Raw genomic sequence first — 22,984 nt, forward strand, 5'->3', positions numbered from 1 at the left:
TGTAAGCTCCTTGAGGGCAGGGACTGATGTAAATGTGCAATGTATATGTAAAGCGCTGCGTAAATTGACAGCGCTATATAAGAACCTGAAATAAGCATGAATTTGTTTTTGAGTGTAGAGTTAATTACAAAAAAAAGTAAAAAACGATAAATATCTAGTTAACTTATTAGACATGAGTAAGAACAACTGGCATTATTTAATACTAAAATCACTTGTATTCATCCTTATTAATGCAGCAGGGTGGAGTCGATGTGTTGTGTAGACATGTATGCTCAGGAGTTTACATAGACAGTATCCCAAGTGGAAATGTGTTGAATCTCAATTAACTGTCTAAGCATCCAGGCCCTTCCCAGATCCCAGTTCCTATGCATCATTTTCTATTCTTTTCAGTCCTTGCCAAGAGCAATTAAACCATCCGAAACTCAGCAAAATTTATATGCCTGTTTGTTGTTGTACAAACACAGATTTATGAATAAAGAACGCTTTCTTATTTTAAATGGAGAAGTCACTTATTGACTTTTGAACAGCAGACATACAGTACATTTTATTAAATTCTAAAATATTTAAATCTAAATGTATCTAAATTTTTTCAAGGGTAAATCCACCCAAAGCTGATAGTCATAGGTGAAGCCTGGTGGGCTAATTCAATCCCTTGTTTCTTTTATGCCTTTGATTCTCCAACAGTGAGAGCTCTCTGACTCTGTTTCTGAGTTATCTCTTCTTATTACATTCTTCATAATCTAAAATAGAATATATAGATTTATAAACACGTACCACCCCCCCCCCCCCCCCCGAAAAAAAAATGCCATTAAAATCTTTTAATTTTGCCAAATACACAGTTCTTAGGTTAGTAAGGCTCGTCTGATTTTAGGGCACTTGCTACAAAGGGTAAATTTCTGTTTAGTACTGGTAAGACAGTAAATTTCCCAACTAAGCCTTTTGAATGAATTTCAAGAAAACAACCCAAAATATGTCCACAATGTAAGTTTGCCAAACTACACATGCATGCTAACACAATTAAATGCACACGTGCACAAATACCACTGGGGATGATCATAAGCCCCACATGTTACAATAATGTTGTATGAATGAATATTCTAAGCCCTTGCTTAAAAGATTCAAGTGTCATCTGGGAAAAATAATCAAAGTTCCTGGCCAAGCAGATTTTCAGCAAGATGGATTTTTGATGAGATTGCGGCTTGATTCGTAAATTTGCAGTTCCTGCGTTTGCTTTTTAAAGCACTGGGCCAATATAACACATCTGACCACTTTTTAGGTGTCTGTGTTTAAAGTTGATTTAAACTCAAGTTATTGCAGAGCTAAAGAAATCAGCTTATCTAGACTGCAGGCGCGGGGGACACAGATATACTCAAAACTTTTGCATATCTTTTGCATTCAATAAATGCCTAAGGGTCCTTTCAGATCTATGCATTTGCACAGATTTTTTATGGATATGAATAATCTCCATCCCCTGAACAAGCATTTGAAGCACGTTGGGAGCATCCCACGTGCATACTGTAGATTGTATGCTTTTGGAAATCTACATCTAGCACTACATTATGTGATATTTGGCATAATTGAGATATAATTCACGGTGATGTAAGATACTGTGTGATACTGTAAGCCTACATGCTTTTATTGTGTATATTTTAAGGATTTTTGTAACAATTAATATAATTGATTTTATCGTTATATTATTTTTTGATTATGGAATGCCAGAAAAGTCCCAAATAGCGTTCTTTGGTAGTGAGCTGAGCTCAGAAATGCATTTTTTTTGTAATGTTAGGCAGCTGCAGTGTTATGCATTATGAGTTTAAACAGAAGCATACCCAAATCCACAGTTCTGTTCAAGACTCATCCCTCCTGTACATGGACGATTTGAGTACCAGCCATCATAGCCTTTCTTACCTCCCCATCAGAAATATGAGAAATAAATATATCGGCTACACTACTCTTGCTGCATTTATTAGTTAAAAATGCAAAATAAAAAAAAAAAGGTGTGCTGGTCCCACCGATGGGATGAGTTTGGAGCACATTTTATTGCAATGTGAACACCTTTTTTATAGGCAACTGATCGACTTATCAGTCAGCGGAAGAATTATTTCTCACTTTGGGACTTTTTCACTTATATTATTCTGTACATTATATGTTATTAACTTTACATACTGTATGTTTTTTTTTTTTTATTTCTAAACAGGCAGTGCATCTTTTTATATTTTGTACATTATAGTACAACATGTGTTCAGATTGTTTTGGTGCAGCAGCTAAAAATTTAGTACACTAAGCGCTGGGATTAAAAAATAAATAAATAAATAAATAAATTACATATTAGTGACTGCATACAACTATTTTTCTACCTGGGAACTAACCTTCCTTGACCAGCTTCACCACTCCAGTGTTAATTTTGGCAGCAAATTTCAATTTAGTTTTAGTCTTAGTCTTAGGACTAAAATGGCATTTTAGTTTTAGTCCTATTTTAGTCTTCTGCAAGTGTTTTAGTTTTAGTCGTATTTAGTCGACTAAAACTCCAGTATATTTTAGTCGACTAAAACGCCCTACATTTTAGTCGACTAAAACTCATTTTAGTCATCTATAATCAAATGGGTGTAGTTCAATTGTAATTTGTAATGCATTATTTAAGCATTTCTCTACAATTTCCAAACTCATTATATACTACTGCTGGTCCTGGAGTGAAAAATCTAATATGTTATTATTTATGCTTTGAGCATGCACCAGTGTTAATTTTTGGCAGCAAATTTCGATTTAGTTTTAGTTATAGTCTTTTGACTAAAATGCAATTTTAGTTTTAGTCGTATTTTAGTCTTAAGACTAAAATGCCATTTTAGTTTTAGTCGTATTTTAGTCATCTGAATTGTGTTAGTCGACGAAAACGTTTTAGTCGGTTTTAGTCGACGAAATTAACACTGCACCACTCCTGGCTTGCTAACTAGGATAAGGGTAGGGAAGAATAGGGGAAGAAGAGTTTACACTTTTCTTTTGAGCAAGCTAGGAGTGGTGAAACACTTCAGGTAAGGTTGGTTCTCAGATGCAGAGATTGTCCTATTCAGTCACTTTGTTGACAACTAATAAATACGGCAAGGGACGCTAAGAGTGGAATGCAGCTGATACATTTTTTTTCTCATTCTGTTGATGTTCATTAACATGCTTGGGACAAACATACTATATATCTATACTTAGACAAAAAAGTAAAAGCAAAAAATTATAATAATGGGGCCGACTTGATGGATCACTTTTTCCTGCTGTCACTCTTCTATGTTTTGTATGTTTTTATGCCAATGTGTGCTGCCTTTTTGCTTGAACTTGCGTTTTCGACTTGTGTTTCCAATGTGTTTTTAAAGTGAGGATTTGGAGTAGATAGCATTACCAGCAATTGACCAAAACTTGTTAATACCTGTTGCCAACGCATCAAAACGCATGTAACATGCATTTTGATGCATTGTTACTGAAAAAAATATACATGTGTTTTTAAAAAATCACCGCAGGTCCAGAATGGAAACAGACTGTTTACTTATGGGAAAATTAGACAGATACGTTTTAGTGCATTGCAACACATATGTTAAAATGCAGTAGTTTAAATGAGCCCTAGTTTTTTCAGAACTTTCTTTATTGAATGACAACTACCTCCCTATCATCTTTTTAAACTGTGATGAAAAGGTACCCTCAAAGGGTAAATCCAACTATACATCTTTCAATGCATTTGTCCAATTTCGTAGAGTTACCAAAGTATATTGATAGTTTAGGGCCCTCACACTAAAGAGTCATTGTTAAAGGTCAAGCCTATGTCCTACTAGAGGGGGCTAGAGAAGGAATAAGCTTTTACTTGGTGGGTTTCTCCTTTGCTGGCAGGAAAAGATTCTGAAAGGTTTCATCCCTTTCTAGTGATCCTGTGGTTGATGAGTTGTGTCACTTGGGCGAATCCCAAATCTTCAGGAAATGCCAACATTTTAAACAATAATGGCAGTGCAAGTAGGTGAATGGTTTAAAGTATATGCATAGCCAGTGTATGTGTTTTTTTTTTGGATAGGGAAGGGTTAAAAGTGTAGTTTATTCAGCTTATGTTTTACCTTCCCTGGATCCATTCTCCCCATCATCAACACACTAGTGAAATGTTTAAATAAAACCTTTCTGTTTTCACAACTCACCTTATTTCAGACCATGATGTCATCACAGGGTCTCTCTGTGCAATGCAGACAGATCATGACTGGTGGGAGGGGTCATCAGGGTACTGTACGTAACATACTAAAAACATGACAGCACCCTATCTCAGTGCAACTCTCAAGAGCCCTGATGCAAGCAATGGGCTGCCTCTTCAGAAGGGTTTTTCAAATATCAAATACCTTTGAAGGGTGTATATCTGTCTGAAAGGGTAAGTGTTCCTAGGCAGATGGTAATTGCATACAGACCACCCTGGGTAACACCACATGTGATGATAAGCCTCCATCAATGAAAGAACAAAAGTCCAATGAATAAAAGAGGCAGGTCAGGGCAATCAAGCAGGGGAGAAAAGGGCTAAATTATGCTGGATGGCCTTCATTTAGAAAACGAGGCAAGCTCTGTGTGGCTTGCTGCAACTTCTAACGCACACTATGAGTAGCTCACAGTGTGCAGTGAAATCAGGGTGAGCAGGAAAGGAGCCTGAACAACTATGCAAGACAGAAGGAAAGGCTGGAGGTCTGCTTTAAAAGCCCCAAATGTTATTTTTTGTTCTCTGTGTCCATCTGAGGAGGGTTCCTTTCTCTGCCTGCTCTGGAGACACAAAAGGAAATAATAGGAAATCTCACCAAAGTAAGGGCCTGTCTTAGACATATGTCACTAGAAGGATTGTCCCCATTTGATAATTTACCTTTGTTGACAACTGTTATCTTTTGGATTTTTACTCTTTGTCTCAGTGCACCAAGCAAAATACAGAGGGTCTATCCAAAACTAAAAAAAAAAAAAAAAGTTTTTCAATACATACACAGGTGCCTCTCAAAAAATTTGAATATCATCAAAAAGTTAATTTATTTCAGTAATTCAATTCAAAAAGTGAAACTCATATATTATATAGATTCATTACACACAGAGTGATATATTTCAAGCATTTCTTTCTTTTAATTTTGATGAATATGGCTTACCGGTGGTGAAAACCCAAAATTCACTATCTAGGAAAATTAGAATATTGTGAAATAGTTCAATATTGTAGACTCGTGGTGTCACATTCTAATCAGCTAATTAACTCAAAACACCTGTAAAGGTTTCCTGGGCCTTTAAATGGTCTCTCAGTCTAGTTCAGTCAGTTACACATTTATTGGGAAGACTGCTGACTTGACAGTTGTCCAAAAGTCAGACATTGATACATTGACACAAGGAGGGTAAGTCACAAAAGGTCATTGCTAAAGAAGCTGGCTGTTCACAGAGTGCTGTATCCAAGCATATTAATGGAAAGTTGAGTGGAAGGAAAAAGTGTGGTAGAAAAAAGGTGCACAAGCAACAGGGATAACCGCAGTCCTGAGAGGATTGTGAAGCAAAGGCCATTCAAGAATTTGCGAGAGATTCACAAGGAGTGGACTAGGGCTGTTGTCAGTGCTTCAAGAGCCACCACACACAGACGTATCCAGGACATGGGCTACAACTGTTGCACAGTTTGTGTCAAGCCACTCCTGAACCAGAGACAGCATCAGAAGCGTCTTACCCAGGCTAAGGAGAAAAAAAGACTGGACTGCTGCTCTGTGGTCCAAAGTCGTCTTTTTGTATAAAAGTAAATTTTGCATTTCATTTGGAAATCAAGGTCCCAGAGTCTAGAGGAAGAGTGGAGAGCCAGAATCCAAGTTGCAAACAAAAAACACAAAAAGGGCGCACCGACCCAGCGCATTATCCTCAATAATGGTTTTATTGTTGTAACATAAAAATGGCTACTCACAAACGCAGATTAAATCAATCATATCGGACTCAGAAACTTGAGTGTCAGAAGTAGTCCATACGAAAGTCCATTGTCCTATTAGGATGACGGCTCTGAGGAAGAGGCATAGGCTTTGAATCGCGTCAGCCGTCATCCTAATAGGACAATGGACTTTCTTATGGACTACTTCTGACACTCAAGTTTCTGAGTCCGATATGATTGATTTCATCTGCGTTTGTGAGTAGCCATTTTTTAATGTTACAACAATAAAACCATTATTGAGGATAATGCGCTAGGTCGGATCGCTGTTTTTTGTTTGCAGTACTGTTGGACTGCCCCAGTCCTTTAGGGCAGCAAGACCATAGCCATCTGAGACACCTTTTGCAAAGTCCTGTGGGAAGAGCAGTCAGGGAGCCTCGTTTTCTGAGCGCAGGAGAAAGGTGTGTCTTTCACCTTATTTTGTTTCCAAGTTGCATGAGGTCCAGCGTGATGTTTCCACATTCAATTATGATTTGGGGAGCCATGTCATCTGCTGGTGTTGGTCCTCTACCAGGAAATTCTAGAGCACTTCATGCTTCCCTCTGCTGACCAGCTTTATGGAGATGCTGATTTCATTTTCCAGCAGGACTTGTCACCTGCCCACACTGCCAAAAGTGCCAATACCTGGTTTAATGATCATGGTATCACTGTGCTTGATTAGCCAGCAAACTTGTCTGACCTAAACCCCATAGAAAATCTGTGGGGTATTGTCAAGAGGAAGATGAGAGACACTAGACCCAACAATGCAGACAAGCTGAAGGCCCATATCAAAGCAACCTGGGCTTACATAACACCTCAGTGCCACAGGCTGATCACTTCAATGCCACAACGCATTGATGCAGTAATTCATGCAAAAGGAGCCTGACTAAGTATTGAGTGCGTACTATACTGTACATGGACATACTTTTTAGTAAGCCAACAACATTTCTGTATTAAAAATTATTTTTTAATTGGTTTTATGTAATATTCTTATTTTCTGAGATACTGAATTTTGGGTTTTCACTAGCTGTAAGCCATAATCATCAAAATAAAAGAAAGAAATGCTTGAAATATATCAATCTGTGTAACGCATCTATATAATATATGAGTTTCACTTTTTGAATGGAATTACTGAAATAAATAAACTTTTTGATGATATTCTAATTTTTTTAAATGCACCTGTACACTTTAATTTTTGCAACTTGCAGTTCATAGTGTACAGTATATGCAGGTAATATCTATTTCCAAAATAACTGATGACTTAATCACATTTTTCTCTTTTGCAGTTTTAAACTACATGAATTTTTACAGTTTATGAGTTGATGGTCGCCTAATCTCAATGCAGCAATAAGACAATGACCCTGACAACTTTTTGAGGTGAGTAGGCTACGTCCGATATTGTTGCATCTACAAGTTTTATCAGTTGTCATCGTTATCCACAGATAACAATGCCAGTTGGAGAAAAATGGTATGCTGTCATCTTGGGTACTCATACCTAAAGTTGTCCTGGACTTTGTTTGGCTGCCCAAGAATTGGTGTTTTTATGTGAAAAGCTAACTCCTGGAGCCTTTTGAAAACTACCTGATGGACAAGATTGAAAATCTTGTAGCATTACTACTTATCTGATCGTAATAACATTTCAACTGTTTAAAATATATACAAAGCTAAAACTTTTTTTTCCGCTTTGGATAGAGTCTGGAATTGTTAAAGTCACTGAAAAAATGTTTTTTTTTTCCTTGGCTGTTTTCCTTTGGGAGAAACAACATAATTTGAGAGAAGATATTTCCAAAAATAAGGAACAATTGTCACTGGAACTTGCCTTCTCTGGAAGATTTCCTGTTAAAATGTTCAAGTTTTAGATCAAATACATTGGTCACCATAGTAAATAGATGGGAACACCACATGGGAATACCCATTGCTTCTATCAATGGGGATGTTTGTGACCTCTTTCCATGCCATAATGCTTGAGCCTTAATGGTCCATTGCCAGGCCCATGACACAAGGGGATCTAGGGATTTATTGAGCAGATTGATCTCCCACCTACAATTACCACCAATGTAAGGGGGCAATTCTCCAATTACAACCAATGTAAGCGGTCACTTCTACACCCATCACCAATTTAAAGGGGGTTTCCTCCACTGACTACAAATGTGAGGGTGCATTTTTCCTTTGACCCTTAATGAATGAGCCCTTTTTTCCACTGACAGCTAGTGTAGGGGAAGCTACAATTTTCACAGTTTGTGTCTCTCTTGTGGCCATTTATAGTCATTTTATTTGATGATTATTACTGTATGGAATAGGGGAGTGTTGTGTAAAATGATCTACTGTAGGTGTCATGAGCTCTAGTTTTATCATTTTCTTTATTCTTTTCTTTAAAATTTTCTATAACTCATTATGCTAACTGTACCGCAATGTGTATATATAGAGTAATTTTTTGGAAGGTGTTCCCTGTGACCTCAGAATTAATTAAGAGTTTCTCTGGGGAGAAGAAAATCCTTACAGTAGTTCTAAACTCTAAATGTTTTTTTGTTTTTTTTACCTTAATGCATTCACTCTGTTATGGTAAATAAACACCCCTTTAACTATCCCCCCAAACACTAAACATTTACCTGACACCTTCCAGCATTGTCCCAGCTGCAGCTCCACTCCTCTCTTACTGGTCTCACAGGAGACACTGAGAGCAGCATGAGCCATATGGTCCTGCTGCTGTCAGTCAAACTCCTGTAAGGAGGGAACAGGGGAGTGGCTTGCTGGCACCGTTTCATGAGCGCCCCAGCACGGGTTCCCCCTTAGCACCTGGCTTGCTAAGGGGGTACTTGGAAGAAGGAGTGGATAGTGCTGGCAGGGGACTGCCAAAAAAGAGGTAAGCGACCACTCTGTGCAATATTATTGCACAAAGCAGGTAAGTATGACATTTTATATTTTAGGGAAAATTGCAAAACAATCGCTTTAGAAGGACAGTTGATCTCCTTTAAGGGTACTTGTGTTGTAGACTTGTAGGGAAGGTATTGTTCCTGCAGTAATTAAAATTGAGATGCTGGCTACTTTTTGCTGTGCATTGAATTTCTTCAATTTATGACATAAAAGTCCTTAAAATAAATGTGGAATGGCGGCTATCCCATTGGCTTATCTATAGGACAGGCTGGAGATAGGAAACACACAGGAACCTGTCCTTTCATTGGGAAACCTCTCCCTTTCCTTTGGCGGAGTAGTACAAGTGACTACATTCACTCTAACTCCGAACATTAGTGACTCATAACTATATGGAGTGAGTAAGCAGAACTTGAGCTGATTTTTCTGATGTGGAAGCAGGTTATGTCAATGGTTTACAATTAGTTCTATTACCTAGCAGTTTCAGTTTTGGTCATCTGTACAGCAGGTTGTATGTGTTGTAGCATATTCTAAGTAACTTCAGATATGCTGATAAACTGAAGACAATGAGCCATTTCTTTGGAATAAACCACTTCACTTGTAAATTAGAAGTCACATGACTAGGGTTGTCCTATAGAAACTAGATGAAAACATTTTTTCTCTTTAGTTCATTGACGGACACAGTGCTCCATAGATCATAACTACTGGGTTATAGTGCCTCATGCAGGAGTAGGACTAGGCAGAAGAAAAAACAACTGCCGGACTGGGCAACAGGCTGGAAAATCTAGATCCAGTGGTTCCCCCCCCTGCTCAGTTAGCAAGCGCGTGCAGACCGCAGCTTCGCTCACGGAAAGAGGCTGGCTAGCGAGGTAAACTTCTCGCAGGGTCGCATACGACTGGGCATGGGTCTGAGTCGCAGAGGTCCCTTAGCCAACAGCTCCCCTACTTTGGTGGTGAGGATTCTGTCTTGAGCGTTACCCGCACCATGGAAGGGTAAGTTGGACCTGCCTGCAGGCTCCCTGCCTCCCATCCTTAAATCCCTCAGTGAGCTGGGCTTCCCCCACTCCCTTTCCCCCCTGTCTGGATCTGGAGTCTGGTGGGGGGTCCCAGGGCAGAAGATGCAGTGAAGACCCCTGGGGTATCACCCGCTATCCCAACTTATAAGGGTCCTGGGATAGTGTATGCCCTGCACTGTAGTCTGGAGGGGTTCCAGTTTAGGAGACTCCTAGATGCATGCCCTATTGTTTGCAGTGTGGGTATAGTACAGAGGGGTCTCAGTGCAAAAACTGGTGCTGAGTGGGCAGCAGAGTCTCCCCTAACGTGTGTCCTACCTTCGGGGGGGTCCCCTTACAGAGAGTGCAGCGTTGCAGAGGGCGCAGGAAAGATCCTGGCAGCATGCTATAGCATCTGTAGCTGATGGCGGCCATTTTTCCTTAGTCTGGCTGGTCTCCAGCTGGTGGCCATGTTTGTGTAGCCCGATGATGTCATGGGGGCCATTTTCCCTTAGTCCGGGAGACACTGGAGATGACCAAAGCCTCAAGGGGATGCCGAAGTGCCTCCTCCTCTTCCTCTTCAGTTTCCTGTTCCTGTGCCCGGGACATATGAACAGAGATGGCATCCATGGTGATTCTGGGTCCGAATTCTCCTTGGGGGTCCCTGTTAACTCTCTCTCTGCTGATAGGTACCCTGAGCCTTGGGGGGATCCTTTAGTGGTGCTAAAAGATTGTTTTTGTAATGCAAGGTCTTCCTTTCCTTATGGAGCCTGAGGCTCACATCTCCCCCACTGACCCCCTCATGGAGGTGGCAGGTCCCTTGGAACCCCAGCTTTCCATTATTGCATTGACGGCGGTCCTGCAGTCCTAAGTACCTTGGGTGGAAGTGGCGTGTGGGCAAAGGCCCAGGAGGAAGTGTCCCCCGCCTTTTCCTTTTCAGTCTGTCACATCTGATTCTGAGCCTGATGCTGCAGTGGACACGGCTCATCCAGGGGGGCGTAATATCACACCCCCAGATCCATCCGATAGTGAGGATGATTCCTCCATGATCGCAGCAGCAAATCAAAAAAACGCTGGTAGAGGCACTTATCACTGCAGTGCGTGAGACTTTAAAAATGGAAGATGGGGCTGATGTAGCCACGGACGTGGTTGTGTCGTTTGATACGCATAAGTCACCTCACACTCTTAAGGTGTTTCCTTACTGTATGTGCCTTATTTTGACAGGTTTTCCTGTAAGGAATGGGAGCAACCTTTGTGGTCCCCAAACATTTTACTGTACGTTATCCTTTGAGAAGTCACTATTAAAAGTGGACTAGTACACCAGTGATAGGCCCTCCTAATTCCAGGTTGAAGAAAGCTACCATGATCCCCGTAGAGGAATCCCTGTCCTTTAAGGACCCGGCTGACAGGAAAGTGGAGGCTGTGGCACGCAGCATGTGTACTATTGCTGGTTTCACATTGCTGCCAGTCTTTGCCTCAGCCCTGGTGTCTCAGACCCTATCTGAATGGGCCAATCTTTTGCGCCAGGGCCCGGGGGGTGAGCAGGTCCTCACTGCTTATGTTGATTTAGCAGGCTAGTAGGTCCATGGGCTGCAGTTATTTGTGATGCAGTTTTGGGTACAGCTCCTGTGCTGTCCAAACTTTCTGTTTCAGCGGTGGTGATTAGGCATGTGCTGTGGCTTGAGAATTAGTCCGCAGACCAAGCCTCTAAAAAAGCTCTCATTGATCTGCCCTTTCAAGGTGATTGCCTGTTTGGGGCTACCCTGGATGACATCATTAAGGGTATCATGGGGGGGAAGAGTACCTTCCTGCCAAAGTCTAGGAAAGGGAAGGAGCCTCATTGCAGACAGGGGGCCCTCCTTCTCAGCACATAGAAAATTATTTTGTGCTTCTGGGACGGAGAATAAGGGAAAAAGATCTTTCAAATCTTGCCCAGGAGGTTCCAAGCATCTTTGGTCTGTTAAGCCTAGAGCTAGCTTCTCCGGACCCGCAGACAAGACCCCTTCAGCATGAAGTCTGCCCTCACCCATTATTGGGGATGGGGGACATGTTCGCTGTTTTCCGACCTCCTGGACCTCCTTCTTGAGCGTCAAGGGGATCCATGAACTAATTATTTTGGGGGTACCCAGAAAGGGGGACAAAGCTTGTCCTTTTCAGGTTTTTTAGGTCCTGGGTCTCCTTGTGCAGATTTAATTCCTGCAAAGGTTCAGGTGATGTCCGAACTACCTAAGGTCCCCCTTATCCCTGTCCAGGGAATTGATTTACCTAGGTCTGATTCTAATTCTGACCAGGGTGGTCCTTTTTAGAAACCACAGGCCCTGATTCCCCGACTGCTGTCAAACAGGTAGTTCTCTCTCCTATTTTGCATACAGGTTCTGAGTCTGGTGGTATCCACCTTCAAGACAGTTCTGTTTGCATATTCCTACATGCAGCTCCTTTAGCAGGTTTGGCTCCATAGTAGGATACTGAGGTTCGTGGCCAGATTACAGGTTCCTCTGGCAGACGCCGAAGCCATCCAAGGTCCACGGTAAGGCCAGTATCATCCTCGGCTCAGGCTTTTTCCACAATTCCTGCGAGGAATCAAGGGTGAGGATCTTCCAATCAGTCTGGTGGCCATAAACATCCCTTGGGGGGCTTCCTCTCAGAGAAGACCAGTTGTCTCAAGGGCTGATCTTTACAGTCTCTGGATTTAATGGCTTAGCTATTGAAAGCCAGGTACTGAGGGATAGAGGTCTGTCTGGATCAGTGATCCTTACTATGGTGAAGCCAAGGAAGTCGTCTTCCAGCAAGATATCCTATCGTATGTGGAAAGCATACATTTCTTGGTGTGAGTCGATTGGTGCTCATCCTCAATCCTTTTCTGTGGCTCGGATCATAACTTTTCTTCAAACAGGGCATTGATCAGAAGTTGGCCTTGAGTACCATCAAGGGAAAGGTGTCTGCCCTGGTAATCGTCTTTCAGTGACCCCTAGCCACGTACTTTTTAGTTCGTACCTCCACCTGTACAGTCTCTTTTGCCGCCATGGGATTTCAATTTAGTACTTTTGGTTCTCCAGAAACCCCCATTTGAGAATGATCGGGAGATTCCCTTACCTACCTTATCCTAGAAGGTGACATTCTTGGTGGCTATTACCTCGACCCGCCGGGTATCTGAATTGGTGGCATTATCCTGTCGCAGTCCCTATTTAGTGTTCCATAGGGATAAAGTGGTTCTTCGTCCCTGTCCATCATTCCTGCCCAAAGTTGTTTCTGACTTCCATTTGAATGAAGACATTGTGTTGCCTTCCTTTTGTCCCAAGCGGACTCATCCCAGGGAATTTGCTTTGCATACCTTGGATGTGGTTCATGTGATTCGGGTGTATCTGACAGCTACTGAGTCCTTTTGGAGGTCAGACTCGCTTTTTGTGGTTACGGATGGACCAAGGAAAGGGCAGGCTGCTTTTTTGGCTACCATCTCCAGATGGATCAGACTCAGGCCTATTCCATTAAAGGTCAGGTTTCATCTTTCCCTGTCACGGCGCATTCTACTCAAGCGCTAAGTGCTTCTTGGACCTTCCGTCATCAGGCACAAATATCGCAAGTTTGCAAGGCGGCCACTTGGTCGTTGGTGCTTACCTTCTCAAAATACTATAAGGTAGATACTTTGGCATCTGCAGATGCTTCTTTTAGCCACACAGTTTTTCAGGCTGCTGTGTAAGAGGGGCTGTTCCCTCTTGAGGGGTGTTTTTCTTTAAACTTTTTTTTTAAGATGGTGCTCCTGTGACCCGATTAAGGCTCCTGTGTCCAGGTTAAGGGCTCTTATGTTTAGCCTTGGGTTATTTTCTCCACCCCTCATTTTTATTTTTGCCACTGCTTTTGGACGTCCCAGTAGTTATGATTTATGGAGTGCTGTGTCGGTCGATGAACGAAAGAGAAAATGGGATTTTTGTACTTACCATAAAATCCATTTCTCTAAGTTCATTGAAGGACACAGCAGCCACCCCTCTATGGAGTTCTGATACTTCTAATACTGCTTGCTACTAAACTGATTACCTAGAGCAGAGAGAGGGGTTATATACCAGCTCATGGGCGTAGTCAGGTGTTTTTGTGTCTGCATAGTCCTACTCCTGGAGGAGGCAATATAACCCAGTAGTTATGATTTATGGAGTGCAATGTCCATCAATGAACTCAGAGAAATGGATTTTACAAAAATGCAATTTTTCTCAAATTTCTATAGCATTCTGTACAGGGCAGTAAATACATTACATAGCCAAAAGTTTTTCGGACACCTGACTGTTACATTTTCACTATAAGAACACAATTAGGTGGATGTCACCAAAAAAATCATTTTTCAGTTCAGGTACTTCAGCGAGGAGTTCCAGTAATGCTACAGCATACAAAGATAGTTGTGTTATTCTAACAGTGCAGGAAAAGGCATTTTCTGCTCCAATACAACTGTGACTATTTAGTCAGGTTAAAAAAGACATGGTATGATGAATTTGATGTGATGGAACTTGAGTGGCTTGCACAGTAGACTGCAGCCCTAATAAACAGGTTTTGGATGAATTGGAATGCCCATTGTGACTAAAATCTTCTCATCCATCATCAGTATCTGACCTTTACAAATGCTCTTTTGGATAAATGGGAATTGTAGCCCTTCTATCTTGTGATATTGCTCACAAGATAGAAGGGCCAGATAAGGGCGAGCACAAAGCAGGGACTTTGTCTGTGACCCACAAAAGTTATGTTGGCATGGAGAGTCAAAGTGACAATGTCACTGGTAATGATCTGGAGCAGTTCACTGATGCTGAACCTGGGAAGTTGGATATGAGTCCAGCACCTGGCAGGGTTCTGGTAGAGCACCAGGCTGTGGTAACCTCCAGCTAGGAGGAGGTTCTGTTAACCTTTGCAACTTCTCAAGTCTCAGTAAGGGAGTCTTTCTGCATTCCCAGTGTCATGGAATTCCCCAGGAGGGACTTGGGTCTGGAATCAAGGGTCTGGTTCATAACAAAAGTATTAAAGGAGATGCATGAACTTTGGGAGGAACAGCCAATCTATACTGGGGTGTTTCCTCCACAGTCTGACGGTCTGGTACTGCGGAGTACCACTAGGTGGTAGCACTGAGTGGCAGGATGTACAGCACCATGAAAAGTTTATTTCTAAATGTATAACTTTTGTTAAATGTTACCTCTTGGTATGCTGCTGGGTTGCTTCCTGAAGATATGGTTTATGGGAGAGGCTTTGGAGAAAAGAAAAATGTGTCCAAGGTTTCACCTCCTAACAGCCAGGTGGGAAGCATTTCTGCTGCTATGGTCCAGGGTGGTGCTGGTCAGTTGTCGGTGAAGGGCGCGTATACTGCACCAGTGGCCAAATCTCATGAGCTGGAAGGACCGAGTGTGGACCAGAAAACAGCAGAGATCCAGACCAGGGCTCAGACGAATGCGATTAAAGAGACTGGGGACACCAGTTCAACAATAGGTTTTTTTGTGACAAACCGGATAGGGTCCCTGAAACAGGGGAATGGATAAGAATTGTGGTAAAAGCTGTATGTGGATCAGACGAGAGCTCGTCTGTTCAAGTTTTGGATAGAAATGCAGGTAATATTAGAAAAGGTCAGGTGGTAGGACAGCTGCCTGCTGAGTGGGTGACACCAGGGTATGTGGCATCCTGTGAGAATCATGTCGGTTATAGCCGCCATCTGCTGTGTGTACCCTGTGCAGACTCTGCCCTAACAAATGCTGGAAAAAGGGGAGTGGAGTACATTTGCATCATTGAGAGGTGTAATGTTGGTGTGAATATGTCTGTTCATGATGAACCAAGTAATGTGTTATTGGTTCATGATAATGTGGTGTCCAAAGGTACAGGTAAACGTTGGAAACAAATATTGACAGAGTCAGGTACCAGAAATAAGTGGGGTGCTGATTGCACGTGCCCCATGCATTTACCCAAGCGTGTATTAGACTGTGTTATTTATGTGTTCGAAGGCCTTTTGGTTCAAAAACATCATAAGTATGAGTCACGCTAATTGCTAAACAGTATGTGTGAAATTACATTTAATTAGCTACAAGTAACCTATTCAGTTGAATACAAAATGCTTGCAAAATGATTACACTGAGGAAGCTTCAGAGGGTTTCTTCTATAGAAGAGCCTGAGAAGTTCAGATTCTTTGTAGCAGCCAGGCAAAGATCTTTATGTTCCTAGTGGAGTATGGAAAAATAAGAAATCATAAATCTTCGAGTAGATACCTTTATGCACGATGCTCTGTAATCACTATTTGAAGCACCAGTAAGGTGCCCACGCATGTGCTTACAGCAAGCAATGCAACTGACATATCTTATATTTACTGGGTGTAGGTTTAGATAATGACCATTACTTTTGGGCATGCATACATGTCCTTAGCACATGCCTTTGTCTGTGTGGCCTGTAGGAATCTAGTAAATACAACTTTACATTTGATAACTATAATTTGGCAGGGTTTAACACTGTTTTTATGCAATGTGGAAACTGTAACATATAAACCTATGGGCAAGACCATTCACAAAATATGGCAGCACTTTGTGCTTGTTGTAATGCGTATGCTGTGAGTCATGCAGCAAATTTCACACCCAAAAATCTTATTCTAAGTAAGTTTTAGCTTTAGGCACAAAGTTTCCTCTATCCGTAAGAAAGTGACAGGTCCAGACTCACCCCTCTGTGTTATTATCTATTATACTGAGGACCTTTAAAGCTAAACTCTAACCAGATAAAATGGACACAAATTTTTGCAGTTCTTGAATCTAAACTGGTATCAACCTCTTTAAGATTTGTATAACAGAGCTACGATGTAAGAAAAAAGCAGCAGTAAAAGGAGCCTATCAGTTCACTTAAAAAAGGGGGTCTGGTATGACACTTTATTACAGCGGCCCACACAATTTCCAGACACTGGAATAATTGGGAAACTCACCCTATAGAATGGCAATAAGGGTCAAAATGAAATATAATAGAGGGCGTGTCTCTTGTGGGAATGAATCAAACCCTCAAAACTTTTCAATGAAGAATTCTTGCCCCACCAATCCTTTTCTACACTTCTGACCTGATATTATTTATCTCCCCCTTCTTTATTTCTATCTTCTCCCCATTCTCCTCTCTTCACTTTTCTTCCCTTCCCCTTTCTCTTCTCCTCTTCATTTTTCTTCCCTTCCTCCTCCTCCTCCTCCTCTCCTCTCTTCACCTCTCTCCCCTTCCCCTTCTCCTCTCCTCTCTTCACATTTCTTCTCTTCCCTTCTTATGAAAGTCTTGACTCACCTTATGACATGTGATCAATATCTATATCAGTGGTGATCAACTTACTTGAAATAGGGGGACTCAATTGCAGGCCCATACATTATCAATGGGCCATTATATTCAGCATATCAAATATAGCAGAAAATGGTCAATGACTGCAAAAAGTGTTCCCCTGATATAAACTATGAGTTTTTATTTTTGCATGATTACTCTCAATGTTCTGCCACACAGCACAACCAGCCTAGAGACCTGACTTTCTTCCGATGTAGTTAGGTAATAAAATTAGGCTTGTCCATCACCCACCAAGCTTGTGACTAAACCGTAAAAAGAGAAGTAAGAGACTGGTAAGTTCATCTCTCTGCTATTCTGCTCTCTCCACTTATCAGCATGCCACTCAGCACATGGGCACTGCAGCACAACTATTTTTTTCCTTATGCTGCTTTTTCCTCTTCCAGTATAATCCTGGGTGTAACCCTGAATTGCAAGTGGCTGCAAGTAAGCATAGCAAGCATGACAGTGGCAACTCTGTTCTTAATTCAGGAGCAGTGCAGCATTGTTGCCACACTATTACAGCAATCAGCATTAGGTGGACTTTACTGGCAGGCTTAGCAGGCATTTAGGAAATCTTGAAGGTGGTGTACGTCCTAACAAATTTATAATAAGTACTGCAAAACACATTTTTTTATGGGAGGCCATAGTTTTTCTTAAGAAAAATGGATCAGGATCCAAACAAGAGTTCTGAATGTAGGCAATCTTAATGCAAAGAAAAGGATGAATAAATACTATAAAATAATATTGATTTTTTTTGTTTAATAAAACATGTCTCTCTTCATTCTGAGCTTTATATTTTAAACATTAGTCAGCCTCTTAGCTGTGATCTGACCATAACCCCCAGTGACAACGTTGGTAATCATGCAGACAGAGGGAGCTTTTGTATGGCACCGGACACTTGACACATTCCATTGGGTCTGGCTTCTTAGCAGGTCACTTATCCTCAACTTGTTTTGTGCTTTTATTTGTTGAGTCATCTCCGAGTAATCCATTGTTTACAATGTGTGTGGTTCAAAGGGCAATTCTTTCTGTGCAACTAGCCCCATGTTCCCCATGCAGTATAGCCGCTTTTCTCTGAAATCTGAGACTCCAGTTACTGAGCTTGGAGTTCTCAGCCTGACACATGCCTGAACTATGTCAGCATAAACACCTTCTCCACCCATCCTCAGAGACTCAAACATGAGGTTGTTGTTATTTAGCGTAGATCCAGCCAAATTATACATTTTAGGTAGACACTGGTTGGGTGAATCTCACACCATCTTCTTATGGCTATCAGAGGCTCCAGCACTGAGATTTACATAATGTACATAACACAATTTTGTTTACATTCATATAGTGTACAGTAATTACCTGAAATCTGTCTTTATATGCACTTGTCACAGGAAAGCTGAAATTGAAATCAGACTTTTATTAGGGGTGCCTTTCTTGTGCTCTAATGGATGGGGGTGGAGGAAGTACTTAAAGTGACACCAAACAATATCCTTCTTCTTTAAAAGAATTCATACACATCCACTATTTAATGGCCCTGTAATACATTTTTTGTGAAATTGTTTCTTACTGTGTTTTTCTACCTCTTGGTAATGTCCTGTGTAAGCCCCCCCAAACCTCTTTTTTTTTTCTCCCTTGCTTCCATTTCTGTGGAACAAGTAGTGCACATCAGTTGTGGTCATGTGCACTGTTCCATGAAAACTATACATCCCATAGTGGATAATGCAACTCAGGAGCATGTAAGAAAAGTTAGCTACGTTCCTACATACAGTGGAAGCATGAAGAACAAACCTAGCCACCCTCTAACAGTAAGTTGGATCACAATAGCAAAAAAAGGGAATTTGGAGATTTGGAGGAGGCTGAGAGCAATAGAGCAATGAAAGGTACTCTTCTCAGTTGGGAATACATTCAGTGCTTTGCGAAAAGTATTCGGCCCTCTTGAAATTTTTGACCTTTTGCCACATTTCAGGCTTCAAACATAAAGATATAAAACTGTAATTTTTGTGAAGAATCAACAACAAGCGGGACACAATCATGAAGTGGAACAAAATTTATTGGATATTTCAAACTTTTCTAACAAATAAAAAACTGAAAAATTGGGCGTGCAAAATTATTCAGCCCCCTTAAGTTAATACTTTGTAGCACCACCTTTTGCTGCAATTACAGTTGTAGGTCGCTTGGGGTATGTCTCTATCAGTTTTGCACATCCCTCCTTGCAAAACAGCTTGAGCTCAGTGAGGTTGGATGCAGAGCGTTTGTGAACAGCAGTTTTCAGTTCTTTCCACAGATTCTCGATTGGATTCAGGTCTGGACTTTGACTTGGCCATTCTAACTCCTGGATATGTTTATTTGTGAACCATTCCATTGTAGATTTTGCTTTATGTTTTGGATCATTGTCTTGTTGGAAGACAAATCTCCGTCTCAGATCTTTTGCAGACTCTATCAGATTTTCTTCCAGAATGGTCCTGTATTTGGCTCCATCCATCTTCCCATCAATTTTAACCATCTTCCCTGTCCCTGCTGAAGAAAAGCAGACCCAAACCATGATGCTGCCACCACCATGTTTGACAGTGGGGATGGTGTGTTTAGGGTGATGAGCTGTGTTGCTTTTACGCCAAACATAACATTTTGCATTGTTGCCAAAAAGTTTGATTTTGGTTTCATCTGACCAGAGCACCTTCTTCCACATGTTTGGTGTGTCTCCCAGGTGGCTTGTGGCAAACTTTAAACAACACTTTTTATGGATATCTTTAAGAAATGGCTTTCTTCTTGCCACTCTTCCATAAAGGCCAGATTTGTGTAGTATACGACTGATTGCTGTACTATGGACATAGTCTCCCACCTCAGCTGTAGATCTCTGCAGTTCATCCAGAGTGATCATGGGCCTCTTGGCTGCATCTCTGATCAGTCTTCTCCTTGTATGAGCTGAAAGTTTAGAGGGACGTCCAGGTCTTCGTAGATTTGCAGTGGTCTGTTACTCCTTCCATTTCAATATTATCGCTTGCACAGTGCTCCTTGGAATGTTTAAAGCTTGGGAAATCTTTTTGTATCCAAATCCGGCTTTAAACTTCTCCACAGTATCTCGGACCTGCCTGGTGTGTTCCTTGTTCTTCATGATGCTCTCTGCGCTTTAAACAGACCTCTGAGACAATCAAAGTGCAGGTGCATTTATACGGAGACTTGATTACACACAGGTGGATTCTATTTATCATCATTAGTCATTTAGGTCAACATGGGATCATTCAGAGATCCTCACTGAACTTCTGGAGAGAGTTTGCTGCACTGAAAGTAAAGGGGCAGAATAATTTTGCACGCCCAATTTTTCAGTTTTTTATTTGTTAACAAAGTTTGAAATATCGAATAAATTTCGTTCCACTTCATGATTGTGTCCCACTTGTCGTTGATTCTTCACAAAAAATTACAGTTTTATATCTTTATGTTTGAAGCCTGAAATGTGGCAAAAGGTTGCAAAGTTCAAGGGGGCCGAATACTTTCGCAAGGCACTGTACTTGAATCAATTTTTTATTTATTTTTTAATCAGAGTTTTGTGTCACTTTAAAGGCTAAGTTCACCTTTTTTTGTTTTTCTAAAATCCAGCTCCCCTATCTACCAGTATACCATTAATGTACCTCGGTTGCAGAAAAATGCAATCTTTCTTTAATTCTTCTATAAAATTAATAGCATGTTATATTATGAGAACAACACAAGTTAGAATGAAACTAAATAGGATGCTATATGATCATAAAATAAACCTGAACATACTTGAAAGGTAATTTATCGGTGTGTATATAATAGTAGTTATGGCTGTAAGTCATGAAATGCAGGTAACAGAACCAACAACGTCTTATTTTCCCACCATCAATAAACCCTCCTAAATAAACACTGTCTCTCTGACTTCCACGAGGACCTGCAGGAACAGGGCTTGCTTGGATTGATGCTTTGTTTGTGAGGCCTTGAGAAGGGCCAGGCGGACAACGGGTTCTACAGCAACATCTTCAACATAAGAATTATGCAACACTCTAAATATTCCCATATTGGACTGATGCTGCGCAGTTAGAACATTGAGAACAATGAAGAGATTATTGCTAGTGATAATAAGTCCTTAGATGAGATGAAAGCCATGCTGGTCTAAAAAAATCTTCCAGTAAGTTGGAAGCTAACATGAATCCATGGTGATAAAATGGTGATAAATAATGTGTACTCAGAATGGTCTGGAGTGATAAGTGGGGTACCCAAAAGCTCTGTCCTAGGACCAATTTTGTTTAATTTATTCATAAACAATATAGAGGTCGGTATAAATGGCTCAATGTCTGTGTTTGCTGACGACACAAAAATAAGCAGGGCAATAACTTCACATCAGGATATAGAGACTTTACAAGAAGATCTGAATAAAATAAGGGGGTGGGCAACTACATGGTAAATTAGGTTTAGTGTTGAAAAATGTAAAGTAACATACTTGGGGGCTAAAAATGTAAAAGCAAATTACTCACTAGGGGGAGAACCTATGGATGATTACAGGATAGAGAAATACCTGGGGGTCCCAGTAGAGGACAGACTGAACAATAGCATGCAATGCCAAGCAGCAGCAAGTAAAGTTATCAGACTATTAGCATGCATAAAAAAGGGAATTTACTCCATAGAATAAACTATAATCCTGCCGTTTTTTTCTGGTTCGGCCACAGTATTCTGTCCAGTTCTGGTCACTAATCCTCAGGAAGGATGTGCTGGAACTGGAGAGAGTCCAGAGAAGGGCAACAAAATGAATAATGGGACTGTAGGATCTCAATTACGAGGACTGACTACAAGCTCTAAATGTATTCTCCCTGGAGAAGAGACGTTAGAGAAGAGATATGATAGCGATATACAAATATCTCAATGGTGATCCCAGCAAAGGAAGAAAACGATTCAGTCACAGGGAGTGTAAGAGGATATGGGGCCACACAGTGAGACTGGAGGAGAAGCAGTTTAACCTTAAGCTGTGTAGGGTGTTTTTCATGTTTGACATGGTGTCAGGGGGAAGTAATAATAGTTTTAAAGGACTCTTGGACATGCATCTTCGTGAACATGCAGGGATGTGGGAAATGATTACACATTGACACACATACACCTACACATGTTAAACTGAATAGACTAGTATCTTTTTTTAACCTTACAAATATACATGCAATGAGCAAAACCAGTCAGTAAACCAGTGGTTTTCAGGAAGCAAAGTAATCAAACTTAAAGGGACCCGTCAATAAGAAATGCTAATCTGGAATTTAAAGACGGAAGAGCCAAAGCTTACGATTTATGCATGCCTGTGCTTTAGTCCTAAAAGTAAATGTAAAATCTCATTTTTAAAAAACAAAAATAAACAAAGATGTTATACTTACCTGCTCTGTGTAGTTGGTTTTGCACAAAGTGACCCGTAGCCTCCTCTTCTCGGGTCCCTCGTCTGTGCTCCTGGCCCCTCCCTCCTGTACAGTACCCCCACAGCAGCAAGCAGCTTGCTGTGGGAGCACCAAAGCCGAGTCACAGCTTCCTGTGTCCATTCAGAAAAGGAGCCGTGACCTGGCTCCACCCCCTCTCTCTCCTGATTGACTGACTGACTGACCTTGATTGACAGCAGCTAGAGCCAATGCCCCACCCCCCTTTACTAAACCCTTATCACTTAGCTCAAATCCTAAAATATTGCCTTAAAGACTAAGTTCACTTAGGCAGAACTTCACTTTTCATAATAAATAGAAGTCTTTTCTAATGTTCTTTCTGCCCAAGGAATCCCAATGTAAAGCTTATCTCTAACCTACCTAGTCCATGGAAGCTTTAAATCTTCACCTCTCAGTTCAAAATTTAGAAAAATGCATTCTGAGCCCTGACTTCCTGTATCATCACCGAATGCATCACAGAATCGGGTGTGTTTTACCTTTTTAGAGCACACCTCCCT

At 41.1% G+C, this 22,984-nt stretch overlaps 1 protein-coding gene across 1 annotated transcript in view; it reads left to right on the top strand.

Annotated features, from left to right (window-relative positions):
• FOXP1 (forkhead box P1) overlaps window positions 1-22,984 on the top strand; it is a 1,279,200-nt gene that overhangs the window by 472,838 nt on the left and 783,378 nt on the right. Inside the window, exon 4 of the mRNA XM_082265551.1 lies at window positions 7,204-7,294. The gene's annotated coding sequence lies outside the window, so the exon portion shown is untranslated. The remainder of the gene's footprint in view (window positions 1-7,203; window positions 7,295-22,984) is intronic.

This window comes from Pelophylax lessonae, assembly GCF_965119305.1.
Source record: "Pelophylax lessonae genome assembly, chromosome: 8".
Lineage (NCBI taxonomy): Eukaryota > Metazoa > Chordata > Amphibia > Anura > Ranidae > Pelophylax > Pelophylax lessonae.